The following is a 21755-nucleotide window of genomic DNA, read 5'->3' as shown; positions in this document are numbered from 1 at the left end:
ACAATGAGCTCCCAACCCCGGAATCATCCTCAGGGTTGATGGGCGAATGTACTTCATGACAGATGACCATGTACACAGCCAATGAAAAGGCACCAGTCCTAGACATACGAATAGGCTTTCCTCAACTTCAGAAATAGAGATGCAGCATTCTGGATTGTAAACCAGATTATCCACTTTTGGATCAGATATTTGAGTTCCCTCAGAATTAACCTCTTGGCTGAGGATTAGATATACTCCAAAAGAAAAAGCTATAGCCACTTCTAGCCAAATAGCAGGGCTTTCTTCAAAGTAGGAGATAGGAGTGTAGAATGCAAGATTTGACCAGTTCTTGCCATCTTCTGGTTCAATATCAAAGATGTCCTCACTAAGATCAGGTAAATAAATTCCCAAGCCAGGGCAAGGTTCAGGAATACCCACATTAGGGCAAGGTTCAGGAATATCATCAGTAGGATCAGGTGAAGGAATGCCCATGCCATGGCAAGGTTCAGGAATATCCTCAGTAGGATCAAGTACAGGATTGCCCACTCCAGGGCAAGGTTCAGGAATATCCTCAGTAGGATCAGGTAAAGGAATGCCCATGCCAGGGCATGGTTCGAGGACAGAAGAACTGAGGACAGGTGTGCCAATGTCAAGGCTTTGTTCATGGACAAGAGGCTTGAAGACTGGTATGCCCACATTAGGGTTAGAAACATGAGTGTCCAAATTTGGGATAGTTGCAGAGATGCTTGCACTGGGATCAGGTTCAATTATAGAAAAAGAAAAAGAACCCACTTTAGAGCCAGGAACCATACTCTCTTCTGAGCAGAAGGCAAGGCTTTCTTCAGAGTTCACAAACAAATAATTTACAAGACCCACTTTTGAGTAAAGAACCATACTCGCTTCTGAGCAGAGGGAATGGCTATCTTCAGGATCAAGTATTATTACACCCATTTCTGTGTTAAACAAAGGAATACCCATACCAGGGTCAAAAACAGGAGAGTCCATCTTGATGCCAGGTTTAGTAGTATCATCATGGGAAACAGGGACAGGAATGGCCACTGGGGAATCTTGTTGAAAAACTTTAGTACATGATTCAGGGTCAAGAACGTCCATTTTGGGACTAGGTTCAATAATATCCTTACAGGATTCAGTATCAGGAATTCCTGTACAGGGAACAGATGTAGTAGAAAATGTAGGTTGATGCAAAGTATCTCCCAAGAAAACATTTTCTTACATGCAGTAACAGAAGAACTTTGAGAAGGTGGAGTGTACTGAAATATGCCACTCTCGGGTAGATGCGGAGGAATTGTGACAATATTCTGACTGAGACGTTTTCTGGGGTTCAGTAGGCATACTTATTTGAGTTTGAATTTAAGGGCTACATTCTCCAGGGACTACCTCTGGAAAACTGAAAGGTTGAATATCTGGAACAAAGTGATCTTCTGCTGCTAGCACAGGGTTTACAGACATTGAGGCAGCATGAGAGGGATGTAAGGAATCAGCAGTGGAAAGCAGTGTTTGTGACTGTAGAGTTTGAGAAGAGATACAATTAAATGCTACAAAAACAGACTGATGGCGACTAGAGACATCATCCAGCTTGGTGTGGAGAGTATCATGAGGCAAGAGAGGATCTGGCACAACAGAAACTGAAGCAGGAGATTCAGGCTGAGTTTCCTCTTTACACTTCAGAGTTTCTGTAGGCAGAAAGATTTTCTTTTTCTTTTCTTTAGAGAGCTTAGATAACTTAGATTTCTTCCCAATATGAGGCTTCTAATGGTGGTGCCCCTTTGGCCTGGTGTACCTTATATCAGTTTAAGAACAGAAATCTTCTTCATCACTGGATGCATAATTCTGAGATAGCATCCAAGGATGTGCAAATCTCCCAAAGGGGGAACTGAAGGGGCGCGCTGATGGTGAAATAAATGTTCAGTGTAAATTTACCAGAGTTTGTTTCCCATGGGAACCAAATGAATCTCCAGCTTGTGGAATTGTAGCGTGATCAATATGAGGACAGTTATACAGAGGCTGCTCCACTTGTACCAGGTGTATAGGGAGATCTTGTTTACAAGGATGTCATTATAGCCAATAGGTTGAGGTTTTGTCTGAGTTTGTGGTGAATTAAAGTTGCGCTCATACCAGTCTAATGCCAGTTCAGCTGGATCTGTGAAGTCATCCTCCTCGTTGACATATTCAGACTCAGAGTCAGTATCACTAGGAAGGGAATCACAAACAGGAGGACTAGATGGTATTCTGGAACAGTAGTCCTGTCTCTTTAAAGATCTGATTTTTTCTGCTGAATCTATGAATACATTCTCTTCAGTTACATAGTCAGACTCAGAATCAGTTTCACCAAAATAAAAATCACGAACATGAGGAGTAGATAAAATTCTAGAAAAGTGGTTCGGTCTCTTTAAATCATTAAAGATCTGACATTTTTCTGTTGAATCTATGGATACATTCTCTTCATTTACATAGTCAGAATCAGAATGTTTCACCAAAATAGGAACCACGAACATGAGTAGAGGATACTGTAGAATGGGAGTACTGTGTCTTTAAATTTTTAAAAAGTATGAAAATCTTCTGTTTTTCCTTTAGGGATAGCTTGGGTCTGAGATAGCTTGTCATTTTTTATTTTTCTTCCAGGGTCAGTGCATCCACTACCACTCCAGAGTCCTTTTTTAGGCATTAGTATTCTGTCAGGTTCCGGTGTATATGCACTCAGGATACAGACCCTCGGGCAGTGGTAGGGAATTGGAGACACCGACCCCTGACCCGGGGAAGAGTATCCTGGATGTGGATAGATCCTTTTTTTTCCAGCGCACCCTTAAGACAACGCTGGTATTTTGAGTTGTCTGAATGGCTGCGTTAGCCTCAGAAAAGGGAGCGTTGAGCATAATTTAGCTCCACTTCAACCCCCAATACCAGCACTGCTTACGGTAGTGGTAAGCTGGAAAAACATGCTCATGCACGATATCCCCATAGGAAACAATGGGGCTGAGCTGGCTGAAAAAAAAACCTAACACCTGCAAAAAAGCAGCGTTCAGCTCCTAACGCAGCCCCATTGTTTCCTATGGGGAAAAACTTTCTAAGTCTACACCTAACACCCTAACATGAACCCCGAGTCTAAACACCCCTAACCTTACACTTATTAACCCCTAATCTGCCGCCCCCGCTATCGCTGACACCTGCATTATATTATTAGCCCCTAATCTGCTGCTCCGGACACCGCCGCAACCTACATTATCGCTATGAACCCCTAATCTGCTGCCCCTGTCACCGACACCTATATTATATTAATTAACCCCTAATCTGCCCCCCCCCCAATGTTGCTGCCACCTACCTACACTTATTAACCCCTAATCTGCCGACCAGACCTCACTGCCACTATAATAAATGTACTAACCCCTAAACCGCTGCACTCCCGCCTTGCAAACACTATAATAAATTGTATTAACCCCTAATCTGCCCTCCCTAACATCGCTGCCACCTACCTACAATTATTAACCCCTAATCTCACGCCCGCAATGTTGCCGCTACTATAATAAAGTTATTAACCCCTAAACCTAAGTCTAACCCTAACACCCCCCTAAGTTAAATATAATTCAAATTAATCTAAATAAATTTACTATAATTAAATAAATTATTCCTATTTAAAAGTAAATACTTACCTATAAAATAAACCCTAATATAGCTACAATATAACTAATAGTTACATTGTAGCTATTTTAGGATTTATATTTATTTTACAGGCAACTTTGTATTTATTTTAACTAGGTACAATAGCTATTGAATAGTTAATAACTATTTAATAGCTACCTAGTTAAAATAATTACAAAATTACCTGTAAAATAAATCCTAACCTAAGTTACAAATACACCTAACACTACACTATCAATAAATTAAATAAATTACCTACAATTAGCTAAACTAAAATACAATTAAATAAACTAATCTATAATACAAAAAACAAACAAACACTAAATTACAGAAAATACAAAAAAAATTATTAGAAGTTTAAACTAATTACACCTAATCTAAGCCCCCTAATAAAATAAATAAGCCCCCCAAAATAATAAAATGCCCTACCCTATTCTAAATTACAAAGTAATCAGCTCTTTTACCAGCCCTTAAAAGGGCTTTTTTGCGGGGCATTGCCCCAAAGTAATCAGCTCTTTTACCTGTAAAAAAAAAATACACTCCCCCACATTAAAACCCACCACCCACATACCCCTACTCTAACCCACCCAAACCCCCCTTAAATAAACCTAACACTACCCCCCTTAAGATCTCCCTACCTTGAGTCGTCTTCACGCAGCCGAGCCGAATTCTTCATCCAAACGGAGCAAGAAGAGGTCCTCCATCCGGTAGAAGTCTTCATCCAAGCGGCGTCTTCTATCTTCATCCATCTGGAGCAGAGCCATCTTCCATCCAGCCAACGCGGAGCCATCCTCTTCAACCGACGGACTAACGACGAATGACGGTTCTTTTAAGGGACGTCATCCAAGATGGCGTCCCTCGAATTCCAATTGGCTGATCGGATTCCATCAGCCAATCGGAATTAAGGAAGGAAAAATCTGATTGGCTGATTCAATCAGCCAATCAGATTGAAGTTCATTCGGATTGACCTTGCATTCTATTGGCTGATCGGAACAGCAAATAGAATGTGAGGTCAATCCGATTGGCTGATTGGATCAGCCAATCGGATTGAACTTCAATCTGATTGGCTGATTGAATCAGTCAATCAGATTTTTCCTACCTTAATTCCGATTGGCTGATAGAATCCTATCAGCCAATCGGAATTCGAGGGATGCCATCTTGGATGAAGTCCCTTAAAGGAACATTCATTCATCGTTTGCCCGTCGGTTGAAGAGGAAGGCTACGCGTCGACTGGATGGAAGATGGCTCCGCTCCGCTCTGCTCCGGATGGATGAAGATAGATGACGCCGCTTGGATGAAGACTTCTACCGGATGGAGGACCTCTTCTTGCTCCGCTTGGATGAAGAATTCGGCTCGGCTGGGTGAAGACGACTCAAGATAGGGAGATCTTCAGGGGGGTAGTGTTAGGTTTATTTAAGGGGGGGTATGTGGGTGGTGGGTTTTAATGTTGGGCAGGGTTGTATTTTTTTTACAGGTAAAAGAGCTGATTACTTTGGGGCAATGCCCTGCAAAATCCCTTTTAAGGGCTGGTAAAAGAGCTGATTACTTTGTAATTTAGAATAGGGTAGGTCATTTTATTATTATTATTTTTTTTTTTAATTTTATTAGGGGACTTAGATTAGGTGTAATTAGTTTAAACTTCTTGTATTTTTTTTTTATTTTCTGTAATTTAGTGTTGATTTTTTGTATTAAAGATTAGTTTATTTAATTGTATTTTAGTTTAGCTAATTGTAGGTAATTTATTTAATTAATTTATTGATAGTATAGTGTTAGGTGTATTTGTAACTTAGGTTAGGATTTATTTTACAGGTAATTTTGTAATTATTTTAACTAGGTAGCTATTAAATAGTTATTAACTATTTAATAGCTATTGTACATAGTTAAAATAAATACAAAGTTGTCTGTAAAATACATATAAATCCTAAAATAGCTACAATGTAACTATATTATATTGTAGCTATATTAGGGTTTATTTTATAGGTATTTAGTTTTAAATATGAATAATTTATTTAATTATAGTAAATTTATTTAGATTACTTTAAATTATATTTAACTTAGGGGGGTGTTAGGTTTAGGGTTAGACTTAGGTTTAGGGGTTAATAACTTTATTATAGTAGCGGCGATGTTGGGGTTGTGAGATTAGGGGTTAATAATTGTAGGTAGGTGGCGGTGATGTTAGGGAGGGCAGATTAGGGGTTAATACAATTTATTATAGTGTTTGCAAGGCGGGAGTGCGGCGGTTTAGGGGTTAATACATTTATTATAGTGGCGGCGAGGTCCGGTCGGCAGATTAGGGGTTAATAAGTGTAGGTAGGTGGCGGCTACATTGGGGGGGGCAGATTAGGGGGTAATAAATATAATGTAGGTGTCGGCGATGTTAGGGGCAGCAGATTAGTGCATCATAGGTATAATGTAGGTTGCTGTGGTGTCCGGAGCGGCAGATTAGGGGTTAAAATTTTTTATTAAAGGGTTTGCGATGTGGGGGGGGCCTCGGTTTAGGGGTTCATAGGTAGCTTATGGGTGTTAGTGTACTTTATAGCACAGTAGTTAAGAGCTTTATGTTCCCACGTTAGACCATAAAACTATTAATTACTGACTTTTTTTGACGGTAGAAATCTTGTTGGTAGAGGCTCTACCGCTCACTTCTTCCAACACTTGTAATACCAACGTTAGGCAAATCCCATTGAAAAGATAGGATACGCAATTGACGTAAGGGGATCTGCGGTAGCCTCTAGTCGCGGAAAGAAAGTGAGCGGTAGACCCTTTCCTGCCTGACTCTAAATACCAGCGGGCGTTAAAAAGCAGCGTTAGGTCCCCTTAACGCTGCTTTTGACGGCTAATGCCAAACTCTAAATCTAGGCGAAAGTGTTTTGTACTAACTTTCTGACAATGCCTAGCCTTGCTGTCTACAGACTAAAGCCCAAATTGGCTCCCCCAAATAAGGCAAATGGTCGGTGGAGTTTGGCTATTGAAAAATAACTGAAGTAAAAGATATTAATGTGTTTTAAAAATGTTTAGACTTGGCTGATATGTTGTTCTGTAGCAACACAACAGAAATGTCTTGTAATTACAAGGTGTTTTTAATGTCCCTTTAAGAAAGAGTGAGATAGTATATACACCCATGGATATTAAGGGAGATTAGTCAAATGATTGTATTTAATCTTCCAGGATTCTGTTTTGGGGCAGTTCCTAAAGGCATAAAGCAAACAAAAGGATAAAAAGATCAGTCTGGAAATGACAGACCTGTGAGTTTAACATTGGTGGTGTGTAAATTATTAAAGGATACAATTTAGGAATATAATTTGAACAGTATTATTAATAGGAGTCAATACTGTTTTATGATGAACAGATTTTGCCAAACAAACCTAATTACATTCTGGGAGGAAGTAAGTATAGACCAGTGTGTTGCAGTAGATGTGACCTATTTAGAGTTTGCAAAAGCGTTTATTATAGTTCCACATAGAAGGTTTTTGTACAGATTAAGACAGATTGGTTTGGAGGAAAATGCTTGTACTTTGATTAATACATAGCTTAAGGATAGAGTGCAGAGAGTTGTTGTTATTGGAACATTCTTAAAATGGATTTAAGTGATAAGTGTAGTACCTCAGAGTCCTGTCCTGTGTACCCTTCTCTTTTATCTGTTTATTAATAATCTTGCAATGGGGAATCAAAAGTCAAGTGCCAGTGTTTTCAGCGCAGTGTCTGTACAGTTTGTGTGTTACTTCTATACAGAGGGATTTGGATACATTTTGGGATTGGGTAAGTAAATGGCAGATGAGTCTCAATCTAGATAAATTAAAAGTTATGCTCTTTGTCAGCAAAATTAAACTTGCTAGCTTAATTGAGTTATATTAGGGGTATCATTAAATGAGAAGGAGCTGGGAGTTATTGAAGATAACAGACTTAAAGTGAATGTAAATTTTGATGCTAAAGTGCCCGGTTTTTAAAAATCTGTTTAAAAAACAGGGGCACTTTAATTTATCAAAATTTACATTTCACTTGTTGTGAAAAAATACTTACCTTTTAAACTTGACAGCCGCTCCAGCTTGCCCCGGTTGTCGCAAGCCATTTCTTACGTCAGAAATGATGGATCGGTCATCTTCCAATCACAGCTTCCACCTGGGGGAATCAGTGTCCGATTCAACGCCGTGATTGGAGGAAACGGGATTCCTCATTTTAGACCCAGGAAAAGGCTTTGCGACGGGCGGAGGAAGCTGGAGCGGTTGTCAATATTAAAAGGTACAGTAAGTATTTTTTCACAACACAAGTGAAATGTAAATTTTGATGAATTAGAGTGCCCCTGTTTTTAATCGAATTTTAAAAAACCGGGCACTTTAGCATCAAAATTTACATTCACTTTAACAAGATGCAATGTCAGTCAGCAGTTGCAAAGGTCAGTAAGGTACTGCCATGTATAAAAATGGTATACATTCATGTAATCAAATAAAACTTGCCTCTTTATAAAATCGATGGTGAGACCCCACCTTGAGTATGTGATACAGTTCTGCCCACTAGTTTTCAAGAAGGACATTAAAGATCTTTAAAAGTGCAGATGAGGGTAACACAATTAATAAGGGCAATTGAAGATGCAAGTTATGAAGAAAGGCTGTACTTATTTTCATAAAAAAATTGACATCAGATTATATAAATATGTACAGGGTCAAAATAAGCTGAAGGTGGTCATACACTAATACCTGAGGAGTGGAGTTTTCACACTCAGCAGCATAAGAGGTTCTTTACAATAAGAGCAACAAGGATATGGAATTCTCTAACTCTTTTTTAATATTATTATGTATAAAATATTTTACCAGGAAGGATACATTGGATACATTGAAACTGCTTCTCATTCTGTTTTGCATATGTAAATATGACCCTGGGGATAGTCTCCCTAAGGGTGATGGGGGAAACCAGACGTGGACTCGTTGCCCAATGTGCTTAGAGGGATATGGCTGCACCTCACTGACGAGGCCCAAAGGAGGCCAAAACGATAGTCTGGGGTTGTCATGTTCCTTGTTCAGAGGAGAATTGCCTGGTATTTCGGGGCTCTACTGACCATGTCGGCGGGATCAGACTGATATACTACAGGAAAGTTTTCCTCTGTGAAAAGCACAATTGGGCAGAAAGAAGCTACTACCAGGTGGTAACCGGGCCATAGAACAAGCTATTGATGCTGCTGTTCGTTCCTGGCAGACTGCTTCTCATTCTGTTTTGCATATGTAAATATGACCCTGGGGATAGTCTCCCTAAGGGTGATGGGGGAAACTAGACGTGGACTCCTTGCCCAATGTGCTTAGAGGAATATGGCTGCACCTCACTGACGAGGCCCAAAGGAGGCCGAAACGATCGTCTGGGGTTGTCATGTTCCTTGTTCAGAGGAGAATTGCCTGGTATTTCGGGGCTGGACTGACCATGTCGGCGGGATCAGACTGATATACTACAGGAAAGTTTTCCTCCGTGAAAAGCACAATTGGGCAGAAAGAAGCTACTACCAGGTGGTAACCGGGCCATAGAACAAGCTATTGATGCTGCTGTTCGTTCCTGGCAGACTGCTTCTCATTCTGTTTTGCATATGTAAATATGACCCTGGGGATAGTCTCCCTAAGGGTGATGGGGGAAACCAGATGTGGACTCCTTGCCCAATGTGCTTAGAGGAATATGGCTGCACCTCACTGACGAGGCCCAAAGGAGGCCGAAACGATCGTCTGGGGTTGTCATGTTCCTTGTTCAGAGGAGAATTGCCTGGTATTTCGGGGCTGGACTGACCATGTCGGCGGGATCAGACTGATATACTACAGGAAAGTTTTCCTCTGTGAAAAGCACAATTGGGCAGAAAGAAGCTACTACCAGGTGGTAACCGGGCCATAGAACAAGCTATTGATGCTGCTGTTCGTTCCTGGCAGACTGCTTCTCATTCTGTTTTGCATATGTAAATATGACCCTGGGGATAGTCTCCCTAAGGGTGATGGGGGAAACCAGACGTGGACTCCTTGCCCAATGTGCTTAGAGGGATATGGCTGCACCTCACTGACGAGGCCCAAAGGAGGCCGAAACGATCGTCTGGGGTTGTCATGTTCCTTGTTCAGAGGAGAATTGCCTGGTATTTCGGGGCTGGACTGACCATGTCGGCGGGATCAGACTGATATACTACAGGGAAGTTTTCCTCTGTGAAAAACACAATTGGGCAGAAAGAAGCTACTACCAGGTGGTAACCGGGCCATAGAACAAGCTATTGATGCTGCTGTTCGTTCCTGGCAGACTGCTTCTCATTCTGTTTTGCATACATTGAGATTTATCTTGTTTTCAAGCATGTCCTGGGTCCACAAAACAATGAGGTTGTTTTAGCAAATTCAGTAGATGATTATTAAAAAGACAGGGCTATAGCAGTTTGTATTGATGGTATAGTGGCTAGTTAAGAGAAATCTCATTGCTAATTTGGAGTCAAAAATTAGTTTTTGTCTTTTTTGAGACATAACTGGAAATTGCTACAATTTGGGTTTCTCGTCTTCTTTTATAACAGTAGAAACAAGGACACAGGAAAAGTTAAACTTTATGGACTTAAGTTTCTTTCCCAACCTACATTATTATGATACAGGTGACAGAGAAATTAAATTTGTTAGAGAAAAATTGACTGCTTGTTTTAAATTCAGAGTTATTGCATTGTCTTTGTACTTATAGATTATGCAATTCTACTGTACTTGATTCTTAAACAAAATCCTCCTCAATTAATGCTAAAAACTAATGTTAATCGTTAGCTAGATGGTATCTTGTTCTATAGGGCTTGTATAGAATGTATCACACAAATAGCAACATTCATCAAAATTAATACCATTTAGAAATTTAAATATATTAAAGTCATATGGTGCAGACCCTTTAAGGCATATGCTTCATTCTACAAAAGGGAGAGACAGCACCAACATCTGCACTGTATAAAAGAAAGTAAATTTCGTACTCGTTTTTCAAAATTCCCAAATTCATTTTAATTACAATTAGTATCATGGTATATTGTTGCTCAACACGGGTTAGTAACAGAGTCCCCACCAACATATGACCCACAAAAAATAATATACAAAGTGCATTCAATAGTGCAAAAAACAAAAATCAAACAAATTAGAAAAACAACATGTACATAAAAATAGTAAACTGAATGGGGCCCATTTATCAAATGTCTGTTGGACCTGATCCGCTCTCCGTATTCAGCATTGCACCAGCAGCTCACAAGAGCTGCTAGTGCAATGTCGCCCCCTGCAGACTCGCGGTCAATGGGCTGCCAGCAGGGGGTGTAAATCAACCCGATCGTACTCGATCGGGTTGAATTCCAGCAATTCCTGTCCGCCTCATCAGAGCAGGCGGACAGGTTTATGGAGCAGCGGTCTTTGTGACCGCTGCTTCATAAGTGTTGTTTCTGGCGAACCTGCATTCAGAGCTTGATAGATAGGCCCCTAATACTGGACATATATACAACACCCTACTGCACCAGACCCTGAGGAGCAGGACACGTCTGGGTAGGTTACTGAGTGGGATCTATGTACATATACTGGCACCAGAGTAAACGGGTATCCATAAATCCTGCAAGCAAGCAACAGATGGTATGCAGAAAGTCAATAAAGTTGCCAGGAAAATTAATGCTGAAACGAAGCCAATAGATAGCTGTCGACAAACATAGGTCAAGCTGTGAAGTGACAAAGGTTAGTAATGGCTTAGCAATACAGTCCAGAATAGACTTGGCAATATGCATAAAGTGGGAAAGGAGCAAGTTGATAGTGCTTCATAAAGGGTTAGGTCACAAGCTTAGTGCATTCCATATCACACCGAAATAGCTTTCCTCCAAGAGTCCCTTTAACACTCCACTTCCACTGCAAACAGTCTATATTGCAAACATTCTTAGGAAACTAAGCTGCTTTTTACAAACAAATAGCTTGGTGCTTGAAACAACACCACCAATACGTTACCAACTTGGCTTCAAAAAGGTCCAGCACAGCTTCCAGCATTTGGTGCAGTTAGTTGGCATTGCTTTTATCCATAATCACCTACGTGCGTTTCACCCCCATTTACTGAAGTTCCTGGGGCTTAGTCAGTGCGTGTTTACATCTGATAATCCTGTGCCTTAAATAGGCATCATCACGCTTAGCCCACAGTTTCTTATAGTGCTGTAGCCTGCTCAAAACTCTCCAATCACCATTAGCTAACTGAGCCACTTCTACTTCCCAGAAGGATTCCCCACATGCGGATCTTTCTGGGAAGTAGAAGGGGCTCAGTTAATAATGTAAGGGGTAATAATGTAAGTAATGACTTAGGTAAAACTGAGATGATGTGGATATTTAACCTAGAAACATTAACACTAGGTGGTTTAAATAATGATTTTGAAATACATCACTTTCTATCGAATATCCAATTTCAGAAGAAGTTATTACGTAAAGAGTGGATCATTATCCTACTATATACATTTAGGAACTCCCTAAAATTCCCTGTAAATTAATAGCAGACTTGTGTAAAACATTAAGAAACTGTGCTGAAAATTTATCTCTGAATATTAGACATATGTGAGAATAGCAGTCAGTGCTAAACAGCTGCATAATGATGAATAAATACTGAGCACTATTCTTTACAAAGGTTTATGACTTAGATGTGCTGTGTGGAAAGTCTATAGATCATAGATAGATCATAGCTAGATATATATATATATATATATATATATATATATATATATATATATATAGAGAGAGAGAGATAGATAGATAGATAGATAGATAAATTAGACAGACAGACACGATTAGACAGACAGATAAGATTAGACAGACGAATAGATAGATTAGACAGACAGACAAATAGATGATAGATAAAAGATACATACATAGATACATGATTTATAGACAGACAGCTTAGATTAGAAAGACAGACATACAGACAGAAAAATAGATAAGATTAGAAAGGCAGACAGATAGATAAATTAGACAGCCAAACAGACAAATAAACAGATATATAATAGACATACAGATAGATACATAGATAAATAAATAAGATTAGACAGACTGATAGATATTATAGACAGACAGATGATAAATAGTGATGTCGTGAACTGAAAATTTTCCATTCACGAACTGCGAACACGAACGTCCACAACTGTTCGCGAACGGGCGAACCGGGCGAACCGCCATTGACTTCAATAGGCAGGCGAATTTTAAAACCCACAGGGACTCTTTCTGGCCACAATAGTGATGGAAAAGTTGTTTCAAGGGGACTAACACCTGGACTGTGGCATGCCGGAGGGGGATCCATGCCAAAACTCCCACGGAAAATTACATAGTTGATGCAGAGTCTGATTTTAATCCATAAAGGGCATAAATCACCTGTCATTCCTAAATTGTTTGGAATAATGTGCTTTAAAACATCAGGTATGATGTTGTATTGATCAGGTAGTGTAAGGGTTACGCCCGCTTCACAGTGACAGACCAAACTCCCCGTTTAACGCACCACAAACAACCGCAAACAGTCCATTTGCACAACCACGAGATAGATTTGATAGATACATAGATTACATAGATAGATCAATAGATGCAATATACATTTGATAGATACGATAGATAGAGGTGGGAGGTGTATATGGCATGGATTTTAGGAACCGGGAGATGGAAAAAGATGCTTGGCTGGTCCTCCTACTTCAAATTTGGGGCACTGCGCGTGCAATCGTGGCCGGACTTTTAGCCGATGGACATTTGTCCGACGGACATTTGTCCAACGGACATTTGGCCGAAACACAAGTGGCTGTCACAAAAACAGTCCGGCCACGAGATAGATAGATTTGATAGATAGATACATAGATTAGATAGATAGATCAATAGATACAATATACATTTGATAGATACGATAGATAGGTAGATAGATAAATAGATAGATTTGATAGATAGATAATTTCCCAGACAGAGAATTACAAGACGTGTGGTCTAGGACCCATGGTAAGGTTACTTCCTTTTTCACAATCGAGTACAGGTTGGGGATTGCCTTTTGTGCAAAGAAATTTCGGCCGGGTACCTTCCACTGCGGTGTCCCCTATCAGGGGATGTGTATATGGCATGCATTTTAGGAACTGGGAGATGGAAAAAGATGCTTGGTCGGTCCTCCTACTTCAAATTTGGGGCCCTGCGCGTGCAATCTAATGTGCCACCAGATAGGAGTGGTGTGTTAAGTAGTACTATTCCTATCAGTTTAATCCCTGTTACGTGCCTTTTTCTTTGGCTTTGTTTTTGAAGCCACAGTGCAGCACCAGAGGCCAGAAAAATTTGGCATGTATACATGCCTGAAAAATTAGGTATTGTTGCAGCCGCTGCTGTAGCAGCGGCCAGAAAAATTGATGTTTGTTTCCCAGGCAGAAAGTGCCCTAAAACATTGCGGCTTGAACCCTAGTTGGTGGCGGATAAGTCACGCAAGTCATCCGGCATTTGAAGATAAAATACAGCAGCGTGTGGACCATTTTTAGCCCAAGGCAGCTCATCTCATCAGGCCTTTTTTACTCAAATGTATCGCCCAATGTCAGTCCCTTCAGGATCCATCCCTCATTCATCTTAATAAAGGTGAGGTAATCTAGACTTTTTTGACCTAGCCGACTTCTCTTCTCAGTGACAATACCTCCTGCTGCACTGAAGGTCCTTTCTGACAGGACACTTGAAGCAGGGCAGGCCAGAAGTTCTATTGCAAATTGGGATAGCTCAGGCCACAGGTCAAGCCTGAACACCCAGTAGTCAAGGGGTTCATCGCTCCTCAGAGTGTCGAGATCTGCAGTTAAGGCGAGTTAGTCTGTTATCTGTCGTTCTCTGAGGGTGGACCCCAAAGGGCTGTGGCGATGCATAGGAGTTAAAAAGCTCTGCATGTCCTCCATCAACAACACATCTGTAAAGCGTCCTGTCCTTGCCGGCGTGGTCGTCGGAGGATTACTTTCAGCTCTTCCTCTGTTAGATTCACGTTGTGCTGTGACAACACCCTTATACGCTGTGTAAAGCATACTTTTTAATTTATTTTGGAAATGCTGCATCCTTTCCGACTTGTGGTAATTCGGTAACATTTCTGGCACTTTATGCTTATACCGGGGGTCTAGTAGCGTGGACACCCAGTACCGGTCGTTCTCCTTCAGTTTTTTTATACGAGGGTCCCTCAACAGGCACGACAGCATGAAAGACCCCATTTGCACAAGGTTGGATGCCGAGCTACTCATGTCCCGTTCCTTGTCCTCAGTGATGTCACTGAAGGTATCTTCTTCCCCCCAGCCACATACAACACCACAGATACCAGATAGGTGACGAGCACCCTGGGATGCCTGTTGTGGTTGGTCTTCCTCCTCCTCCTCAAAGCCACATTCCTCCTCTGACTCCTCTTCCTCACAATCCTCTACCAGCGTTGCTGCTGGTCCAGCAAGCGATGCTGATAAGGCTGTTTCTGGTGGTGATGGTGACCACAACTCTTCCTCTTCCTCTTCACGCTCATCTACGGCTTGATCCAGCACTCTTCGCAGGGCACGCTCCAGGAAGAAGACAAATGGTATGATGTCGCTGATGGTGCCTTTGGTGCGTCTGACTAGGTTTGTCACCTCCTCAAAAGGATGCATGAGCCTACAGGCATTGCGCATGAGCGCCCAGTAACATGGCAAAAAAAATCCCAGCTCCGCAGAGGCTGTCCTAGCACCCCAGTCATACAAATACTCGTTAATGGCTTTTTCTTATTGGAGCATTAGGAGTGTTGAATTCCAATGTATCGGGCTGTTGCAAATCAAGCGCCTCGCTGGTATGTTGTTTTGCCGCTGGATATCAGAAAAGTGCACCATGGCCGTGTAGGAATGCCTCAAATGGCCACACACCTTCCTGGCCTGCTTCAGGACATCCTGTAAGCCTGGGTACTTATGCACAAAGCGTTGTACAATCAGATTACACACATGTGCCATGCACGGCACATGTGTCAACTTGCCCAATTTCAATGCCGCCACCAAATTACTTCCGTTGTCAGAAACCACTTTGCCGATCTCCAGTTGGTGCGGAGTCAGCCACTGATCCACCTGTGCGTTCAGGGTGGACAGGAGTGCTGGTCCAGTGTGACTCTCTGCTTTCAGGCAAGTCAACCCCAAGACGGTGTGACACTGCTGTATCCGGGATGTGGAATAGTACCTGCGGAGCTGGGGGGTGCCGTTGATGTGGAGCAAGACGCAGCAGCAGAAGAGGACTCAGCCGAGGAGGTTATGGAAGAGGATGGAGTAGGAGGAGTAGAGGAGGTGGCAGCAGGCCTGCCTGCAAGTCATGGCGGTGTCACCAACTCCTCCTCTGCAGAGCCACGCATTCCATGCTTGGCAGCCGTCAGCAGGTTTACCCAATGCGCAGTGTAGGTGATATACCTGCCCTGACCATGCTTTGCAGACCAGCTATCAGTGGTCATATGGACCCTTGCCCCAACACTGTGTGCCAGACATGCCATTACTTCCTTTCGCACAATCAAATACAGGTTGGGGATTGCCTTTTGTAAAAAGAAATTTCGGCCGGGTACCTTCCACTGCGGTGTCCCAATAGCTACAAATTTTTTGAACGCCTCAGACTCCACCAGCTTGCATAGTAAAAGCTGGCAGGCTAAGAGTTCAGACAAGCCAGCTGTCAGATGCCGGGCAAGGGGGTGAATATTGTGACATTGGCTTCTTACGCTCAGACATGTCCTTGACAGACACCTGGCTGTGGGCAGATGAGCAGAAACTGCTCCGGAAGAGAGACGGAGTGGTGGATGGTTGAGAGGGGGCAAGGAGGACAGCAGCGGTTGACGTGGCTGAAGATGCTGGACCAGGAGGAGGATGGCGGCTTTGAGTTTGTGTGCTGCTTCTACTCATGTGTTGATCAAATAGGTGTTTGTGATGTGCGATCATGTGCCTTCGCAAAGCAGTTGTACCTAGGTGGGTGTTGGACTTCCCACGACTCAGTTTCTTTTGGCACAGGTTGCAAATGGCATCGCTGTTGTCAGAGGCAGACACACAAAAAAAATGCCACTCTGCTGAGCTCTGCGATGACGGCATTCTGGTGGTGGCAACTGCATGCGTTGATTGGCGTGCTGTCTGGCTGACCCCGGGTGCCGATGCATGCTGTCTGACTGTGCCACTAGCTCCTTGCGATGACCTACCCCTGCTTCCAACTCGTCTCCTCCTCCTCCTCTCTGTCTCCCCATCTGAACTTTCTCCCTGTTCTTCTTCTCTTCTAGCGGGCACCCACGTGACATCCACGGACGCATCGTCATCAACCGCTTCACTTGTATCTGACAAATCAACAAAGGAAGCAGCAGTGGGTACAACATCATCATCATCACACCGTACGTCCATGTCTGTAATGCTGCCTGACTGAGACATATCACTGTTATCTACATCCTCTGTCAATGATGGTTGCGCATCACTCATTTCTTCCAACTGATATGTAAAAAACTCCTCTGACAGATCAAGTGAAGTGGCTGTGGTGCTAGTGTTGGTGGTGGCAGGCGGGCGAGTGGTAACTTGAGAGGTGCCCGAAGATAAGCTGGAGGAGGATGGTGCGTCAAGGTTCGGAGCAGAAGCTATAGAAGATTGGGTGTCCTGTGTTAAAAAGTCAACTATGTCCTCAGAACTGTTCAAGTTCAGGGTACGTGGCCTCTGAACACTGGGCATTATTCTATGGCCAAAGGGAATCACAGCACCACGACCACGACGGCACCTGCGGGGTGGCCTGCCTCTGCCTGTCTTTTTTTAAATGTACACTTACACTACTATTAAACAAGATATGAGTGGTGACACTGGGCAAGTGGGCACAGTATACGCTGTGACCCTGACACAAAAAAGCAGACTGATGTTTCACAGTCCAAAACGTTTTTTTTTTTTTTTATTTAAATTTTTATTGAGGTTGTTCAAATAGAAAACAATAGACAAAAGTTCAGTAGCATATATACAATGGACATAACAATGGTTGTTTTGCAATTTCATTCAGGAACAAATTAATGAATTACAAAGTACCAATTGTGCTATCCTGCACAATAAAACAGAACCTTAATATTGGAACCCCATTTTAATATTTTTCATATGAGATAAGTATGCCTCCAGAACTTCAAAAGGCCACTTATGGACCTATTCACTCTAAATGAACAAAAGGAGGAGCTCTGATGTTAAAAACGTCCGCTCTTGGACCTTGAATTTTAATTACAAGCAGGGAATGTATTAATGTATTTGAAATATGAAATATAATAGTTGCTGTTAAACCACTCTTATTAATATCAGGAGGCCTACAGTTGTCTAATATGAGCTATTATCTAAAATATCTAATCCAGGATATATAATTTCCAGATGGGGAGACAAATATAGGCAAAGCAAGGCAAAGGGAAGTAGTGATCTCAATACATGGGGGTTTATTTGAGGATGATGTAGAGACAATTTCATGCTTGGCCTAATAACTAGAGTATCTGCATATTTGGGGAGACATTTTGGTGGGGCAACTTCAGAAATGCTTGTGGTCAAGATTGATCAGTCTAGAGGAAGGGAGTCATATCTGATAGGCCAGTGGACCTAGAACGCAACAAAGGGAACAAACTTATATATAAACAACTATGACTTTAAGAAAGAGCTTACAACAAAAACAAAAGAAAATACAAAGGGAACAAGCTGGTACCAGACTGGTATTAGGAAACCTGCATAATATCTGCTATCAAGCAATTTGCTTTCATTGTGCTTATCTCTAGTTAGCGTCCCGCCAAACTATTAAAGACATCTGTAGATAAAGCCTTTGATATATGTTGCAAAGTAACTGACAGGTCTGCAAATGTCCCTGGCGTAAAGTCACAGATCTGCTGAGAAACGGACAATAATTAGCCTATGCCCGTGCGACATAAGCAGCAGCTACAATGAGAGCATGTCCTCAGTCCCTGTCTCTGGAGATGAAGCCCTTGTGGCCAGACCGGACTTGAGTGTATGTCAGATCCGTACCATGTAAACAACCAGGCACAAACCGTATGAGCATTCAGGGATACCAAGTGTAGGCTTCTGTGAAAACATCCAGCCGATGCTATTTCAGCCATTTTAGGCGCTGTAGGGACGTGTCAAAGTGCCGGTGAAGGCTGCGCGTAGGAAGAATGTATGATAGACTGGAGGAATTAATCAAAACCCAGAACACACAATTGAAGCAATATGAAACTATGAAAGAGTTTGAGAATGCGTATAAAAAATACCAAAAAGAATTAGACAGATATGAAGCTGAGATTAAGCAAACTAAAATGGGGAAACTAAACAGAGATATTGAAGACTTTCAGAATAACAGAGTATATAGATGGAAAAAGAAGTTCAATACCGGCAACTTTTCCAATCGCCACAGGGTAACTATTATTCAAAGTGATACAGAAACTGAGGGCGAGGACTCTGACAACCCCAATGATGAACCTCCCAATCCTGTCTCATCTAATCAAACGCAAATTCAGACTGATGGAAGAAAGAGGAAGAATTTTTTAGATGGAGATGTAACTTTAAATTCAGATCCACCAGAAGAGGTAGGGGGGGCCAACAAAAAAGCAACCAGAACACGAAGTGTACGAGAAACAAGACAGGGGAACAAACCGTACAAAAGAAGCCCCAGCCCCTTCTCGAAGATAAAAATGAAACTATGAAAGTCTTAAACTTATCCAAAAAAATGCTCTCTGAAGATCACATCTCATTACTTTCAAAGGGCATGTCATTCTGCCCTAGTGTCTCTATGGACAAATTTGAAAATGTGAAAGATATACAATTATATCTAAGAAAGTTACTTTTAAGAAGACAATATTTGGACATTCAAAATCAAAAAGATGAAGGACTTGAATTCAACTGGACTGCAGAAGAATTATTACTACTTCAGGATATGGAAGATCTCTTAAGTGAAAATGAAGAAAGTCCATCACAAAACTGGAGAAAGAATCTAACCACCAAATCCAAATATATACCACCCTCTTCCAAAAGTCCGAGCATACAGATATTTAATAATATAGTGTGTAAAGAAATATCTGAATTGACAGTGAAACCTCCTCCAATGAATCTGACAAAACAAGAGAAAAAAGCTCTTTCAGAAATTCAAGGCTGGAACGATGTCATCATACGTAAAGCTGACAAAGGTGGAAATATTGTAATTTGGCCAACCGACCAATATCTTAAAGAAGCCAATAAACAATTATCAGACCAGACCTGCTATCGAAAACTGTGGAGTAATCCGACTGAACAGTTCCATACTCAATATAATGATATGATAGCAAATGCCAGAACCAACAATATCATCAGCAATAAAGAAAAAAGATTTCTAACCGTCAATCACCCGAAGGTAGCTACCTTCTACCTGATCCCTAAGGTACATAAAGATCAAAAACATCCACCCGGACGCCCCATAGTGTCTGGTAACGAAAACCTTACAGAGAAGGCAAGTCAATACATTGACATAAGATTGAGGGAGTTTCTCACCCAAATACCTTCTTTCATTAAGGACACTATGGAAACATTACAACAACTCCAAGATATCCAAATGGGACCTACTACTTGGCTAGTTACTGCCGATGTCGAAGCCCTCTACACCAGCATTAAGCATGATCTGGGACTTGAAGCAGTACAATATTACCTTAATATGACTAATGAAGAAGATTCAAGTCATAATGAATTTGTTATAAAATTATTGGAAATTGTACTGAAGAAAAACTACTTCATCTTTAACAACCAGTTCTACCTGCAGTGTAGAGGGACAGCAATGGGAACTGCCTGTGCACCAACCTACGCCAACCTATTTTTAGGTTGGTGGGAACATCATACAGTCTTTACAGCAGAAAATGATGAATTTACACAACATATCCCCCTCTGGCTGAGGTACATAGACGATATCCTGATGATCTGGGAAGGACCCAAAGACAAACTTGACAAATTCCTCACTATTTTGAACAACAATAACCTCAATATCAAATTGACATATGAGTGCAGTCAAGAGGAAATTACATTCTTGGACCTAAGACTGTTCAAGAAAACCAACGAAATGTTAGGTACCGACCTATTCAGAAAAAAGACAGCTACCAACACGTTATTATTCAGCACCAGTGCCCACGCTCCATGTACAATCAAATCTCTACCGGTAGGGGAATTCCTGAGAACAAAGAGAAATTGTTCAGAAGATGAGTTATATCAAAAAAGAGCACTAGAAGTAGCTGCCCGTCTCAGCCAGAGGGGGTACAGTCGTTCATCCATAAAGAAAGCCAAACACAGAGCCAAAAGAACCAACAGACAAGACCTGCTAAAACCGAAATCCAAACAGAGTGATGGTAAGACGAGACTGGTATTAACGTACAACGCACAGAGCCAGGAAGTAATTAAAATAATTAAAAAACATTGGCATATCTTACAAGCAGATAAGATATTGGGACCTATAATAGGACCAAAAATTGAGGTCAGCTATAGGAGACCTAAGAACCTAAAAGACATGATTAGTCCGAGCCATTTCACGCAAAACCAAAGGACAAAAGGCACCATACCAAATGGCTCATATGCATGTGGATCTTGTACAAGCTGCAAGTTCCTGAAAAAGACCACTACAATTAAGGACAGGTTCAACAAAGTACATAACATTAAATCCTTCATCAACTGTAATACTACTGGAGTAGTATATGTTCTGAGCTGTAATTGCCCAAAAAACTATGTTGGCATGACGACACGCAAATTACACACACGATTACAGGAACATGTACGTAACATAAGGAATGCAGCAAAAGATCTACAGAAAAGAAAAACCATCACGTCAGTAGCCCTACACTTCTATAAATATCATCAAGGCAAAACTAACTGCCTGCAATGCTTTGGAGTGCAGAAAATAAATCTGGGCATACGTGGAGGAGATAAAGAGAAATCATTACTACAGTATGAAAGTAGATGGATCTACTTATTAAATTCAATTACACCCAATGGGTTAAATGAACATAACAACTATGTGTCATACCTATAAAGATATTCCACCCGAAGCAGGAAGTACAATGTTATTCTCATTAAGAGAATATAAGAAAAATCAATTACAATATGAGAGAATGCCTGCAAGAGATCGTTATAAGGACAACTTTAAGAATGAAACTTATATGTGCTATATATCAACTAA

This window comes from Bombina bombina, chromosome 8 (genome assembly GCF_027579735.1).
Source record: "Bombina bombina isolate aBomBom1 chromosome 8, aBomBom1.pri, whole genome shotgun sequence".
Taxonomy (NCBI): domain Eukaryota; kingdom Metazoa; phylum Chordata; class Amphibia; order Anura; family Bombinatoridae; genus Bombina; species Bombina bombina.
Note: the sequence above shows the minus strand (reverse complement) of the source record.